The sequence below is a fragment of the Jaculus jaculus genome, chromosome 8 (assembly GCF_020740685.1).
Source record: "Jaculus jaculus isolate mJacJac1 chromosome 8, mJacJac1.mat.Y.cur, whole genome shotgun sequence".
Classification (NCBI taxonomy): Eukaryota; Metazoa; Chordata; class Mammalia; order Rodentia; family Dipodidae; genus Jaculus; species Jaculus jaculus.
In genome coordinates this window covers 69,037,954-69,042,660 of record NC_059109.1, presented here as the reverse complement: position 1 = coordinate 69,042,660, position 4,707 = coordinate 69,037,954, and the positions used below count along the sequence as shown (strand labels likewise).

At 41.5% G+C, this 4,707-nt stretch overlaps 1 pseudogene; it reads right to left on the bottom strand.

The window, feature by feature from the left end:
• Positions 1-577: 577 nt before the first annotated feature.
• LOC101596577 lies at positions 578-4,048 on the bottom strand (annotated as a pseudogene).
• Positions 4,049-4,707: the final 659 nt, after the last annotated feature.

The window sequence follows — 4,707 nt, the reverse complement described above, 5'->3', positions numbered from 1 at the left end:
CATTTTTAAATCCAAAGTTTATTTTTGCCTTTCACAAACTTGAATATAAACTCCTTAACCCTAGACATCAGTTATTTAGGGTAGATTATGGTTTACTGAGTCTAAGCTAAGACATAGGTTGCCCTATGCAGAAGAGGCTTCACTGTTTACAAGCATGGCTGAATACCAGGTGTGGAGTCTTTATTTTTTCACAGCTATCACTTATTTATGTCTGCAGATCTGGCATCAGACGTCAATCTAGTAGCAAATGAATTGACTAGCAAGGAATCCATAATTTTTCATACTGAATATTGTTTTATTCTTTTATGGTAAAAAGCTTTTAATAAAAGACTGTGATTTCATAGGCAACCAGTTAGCAGATTAATGAACCATTTAACTTTCTTTACTTAAAACCAGTATTCCACTCAAGAATGACAAACCCTAAAATGTATCCTCTTATACTGACCAACGTAACTAAGTACAAATGAAGTCAACGGTGTGCCCCATTAGCATGCTGCGGTGTATGTCAATAAAACAAGCCCTCCCCACCCAAGCCCTGGCCCCTGGATAACATCGATAAATGATTGTGCACTGTGTGATTATACCATTAGGTGAGAACTTTGGTTCATGTAGTCGGCTGCCACAGAGGTTGCACCCAAAACCCACAGCCCTGGCATCCAAAGTCAGTCAGTGGTAATGGCTCATGGTGTCAGCCGTGCTCCTTCCACAACACCAGGTGAACACTGTGGTCAGGCATGCTGGTGGCAAAAACCAAGCCCGTGTCATTGTGCCCGTCCAGTTCATTCAGCCAGGACGCTTCGCCTGCCAGGAAGCTGGAGCCTCTCTCTGATTTCCTGTACTCCGGCAGAGGCCAGCGGCTAATCAAGCTCTCTGTCCTCAAGTCCATGATGTACAGGTAGCGGTTGTCAAACAGCAAGGCAAAGACATCTCTAAAGCCAAGCAAGGCCAAATTTGCTACCTCAGGTGTCTTGATGACCCTGAGAATATCATAACTGGCAAAGTCCCACTGGTAGAGACCAAGGGCCAAACTGCAGACAATGTATTTGCAGTCACAATGAAGTCTTGGCTGCAGGCAAATACTTCTATCTTCAGAGACAGACAACATCTTTAAGCACTTTCAATTGATTTCTCTCCCAATTGGCCAAATCTTGATTTCATATTTGTCTGCACTTAAGAGAATATAATCTCCAGGAATATGCAGGAGAGATTTGACTTTGCACCTCTGCAAAACCACCTTGTTGACCCACTCCGTATGCCCAGTGAGTGTGTTCAGGCATGTCCCAGCAGATAAAGCCCATACTTTCACAGTAAAGTCTGCAGAGCTACTCAACAAGATACCCAGTTCATCATTGTAGTCCACACTAAACACCGCCCCAGTGTTCCCCCTGGGAGTGCTGGGTCCTGGCTCTGGTACTCCATTCCCAGCAGGCCACAGCGTTGTCAAAGGAGCCTGTCACAAGCTTCTGTTCATCGAACTTCACCGCTGCACAATTGTGGGTCTGGATACCATAAATGCACTGCCCTGTGCTTACATCCCATAGTTTTGCAGACAAGTCATCTGACCCTGTACAGAGAAGTCCATCTTTGTAGTAAAGTGCATACACTATGTAGTCTCAGGGTGGCCTTCAACTCACTGTGATCCTCCTACTTCTTCCTCCCCAGTACTGGGATTAAAGGTGTGTGCCATCACGCCTGGCTTCCTTGGAGGTTTTACAAAGGTAGGACAGAGCTTAGGAAAACTGAGACATTCCTGTGGGGAGCTGTGGCTGACCTTTTATTTGAAGACTAATCTATGGAGTGTACCTCCTTTGCCTTTGGTTGCGTTTTGTTAATGGGAAGCACAAGCCAAAGCTCTGAGGGCTAGTAGAGACTGCGGAAAGGTGCTATTTCTGCATCTAGCTTAGTAAAGGTGGCTGCCTCATCACTAGGGACATAGCTGTTGTTCTAAGGAGCTCTTCACAGCTCCCTCATTAAGCTCCAGTAACCTTTGCCCTCTATCCACTTTATCTTGCTGGGTCCTCTTTTGGTTGATACTTTCCATACATCTTGTTCATTTTTTATAATTTTTAATATTTTTATTCATTTAAGAGAAAGACATAGACAGAAAGAGGCAGGCAGAAGGTGAGTATGGGTGCAACAGAGCCTCCTGCTACTGCAAATGAACTCCAGATGTATGTGCCACTTTGTGTATCATGCTTTATATGGGCACTGGGAAATTGAACTCAGTAAGAATTTTAGGATTTACAAGAAAGTGCCTTTGACCAGGAAGCCACTCTCCAGCCCCTTATCTTTTTAAATAGTTCACTAAACTTTTTTCAATCACCTAGATTGAATGTAGTTTATTCTCTCACAGTTCTGGAGGATGGAAGTCTAAAGTCACTGTATGCAAGGAGTCTCTCTCTCTCTTTCTAGAGATTACAGGGCATGCTCATTTCTTGCCTCTTACAGCTTGTGGTGGGTGTACCACTCTGAATACTGCTTCCATCTTTCCTTCTTCCCCTCTGTGTATGTGTCTGAAACTTCCTTCTGGTCCCAAGTAATGACTGAAACTAGCCTCAGAAGAACGCCAATACCTAGCCACTGCTTTGTGTCCCAAGCAGGTGCTACCATCCTTGTCCTGACAAGCCAATGAATTTGCTCATGTGTTATGTTTTGTAATGCACTTAAAAGAGCTGCACTACTGCTCAGTCATACTTATATAAGAAACAAATGTGTGAAAAGGAGCTCAGTTTTGTTTGTTGCTCTCTCCATTCTCAATCTGTCCTAGATAAATGCCATGTCAATAAATTACCTGGATTAGTAACTTATTTTTCCCCTTACCTGTGTTTATGATATTTACTTGAAATATAACTGGTTATTTTGTTGTTTTTGTTTTTTCATTTCTTTCCCTTTCATGTCACCAATGACTTCCTTTTGTTTTCCTGAGTATGCAGAATATTAATGTGGTGGTTTGAATCAGTTGTCCTCATAAACACATGCCTTCTGAATGCTTGGTTCCCAGCTGATGGCAATATGAGAGGTGAAGCCTCACTGGAGGAGGCAGGTGTGTTGTTGGGAAAAGGTTTAAGGGTGTTATAGCCAGCTCCACCTTGCCAGAGCTTAACTCACTCTTCCTCTTCTGCTGCTGTTTTCAGGCTATTGTGGCAGAGGTAATGCCCAGTCTCTGCTCATGCTATGCTTTCCTCTGTCATTATGAAGCTTCCCTTTCAGACTATAAGGCAAAATAAAAACCGTTCCTCCTATGAGCTAGTTTTAGTTGGATGCTTTGTTCCAGAACAAGAAGGCAACTGCAAGAGTTAACAGATGATGCCAAAACTTAGTTAACAGGCATGACACTTCTCCTTCCTCATAAAGGAACTCAGTTCCTCCTCGGAGCTTCCTCCTATCATTTTGGAGGTCTGAATGCCTATCTGAGGTGCTGGTAGGTTCAAGTCTGTCTTTGTTTGTCTGCTCCATTTCCTTGGTTGTTGACACCTGAACCCTTTTCATTATGTTTCCCTTCCCTAGCCATCCTTACACATCCTTACTCTCCTTCCTTACTCAAACAAAATGAAGTAAGATTTATGCATGGCAATAAATCAATATCACTAGTCCCACAAACAATAAAATTCCAAATGCCACCTTGGGCTAACTCCATGCTAACTCAGTACTATCACATTGGGTGTTCGAACATTTCATTAACTGGCTTTCAATTGAGGAAAAGGCATGTCTAGACCTCTGTTGAGCATACCAATTTACTTTCATTCTAGAAAATAATGGCAGTAGTTATTCTAATTAGTTGAATTCCTTTCATACTATACCTATCCCTATAAACAAAAAGGTCACATTATGATAAGATGAATCTATGCCTTTTAACTCTGAAATGAAGTTTAAGAAGATAATCAAACAGAGCTCCTTCTCACTGCATGTGACACTTCAGTCCCCAGAGGACAATGGTCATAATCTAAAATCTATTACATGTAATTTCAGCATCATTTAGCACAGCTGTCAGTCTGACAGAAGACTGAGCTTCCATGGAGACCAAATCATATTCTTCTACATGTGCCATGTGCTCAGTGGGCTGGAGGGTACTTGAAAGAGAGCACAGGGGGATTTTGGCTTGGGCTCTTTTGTTCCCAATGACTGGCTACTTACCTTCTCATAAAGTGATGTATTCAGTTTGTGGACCCATGAGCATAAGCTTCTCCAGCAAGTGCAAATATTTACTTGAATAAGAAAAACAAAGCAATGTCTGAACCAGAGATTTCATTTTCTGCTGGTCTTTGATTTTTTTTTTTTTTTACTTGAAGTCTAAGGAGAATAACAAACTGAATTCTTTTATAAACGTGAGTCATGGAAAACACTGATAAAAATCTAAGCTCTGTTTATAAGTCAGTGGGGAAAATGCTACCTCTTACTAAAATAGATGTGATCTATATAGTGTTTCCTTAACACCATCCTTAAGAATGTTTTTTGAGGTATTGGGGTAGGAAGCACACTTTATGCATGATGAGTTATTGATTGGCAGAGTTCATGGGTTGCTCTTTTGAAATGAGAATAATCTAATCCAGGAATCAAGGAACCACCCACAGATAGCACATAAGACCTCATAAGATATCAGTTGTCAGCATGTTACCTTATTTTATTTTGTTCTTGATTTTCATTGTTCTCTGTTCTTTGCTGGATCAAGGTGCAGTAAACTATGAATACAGAGTTTTTGTTTTGTTT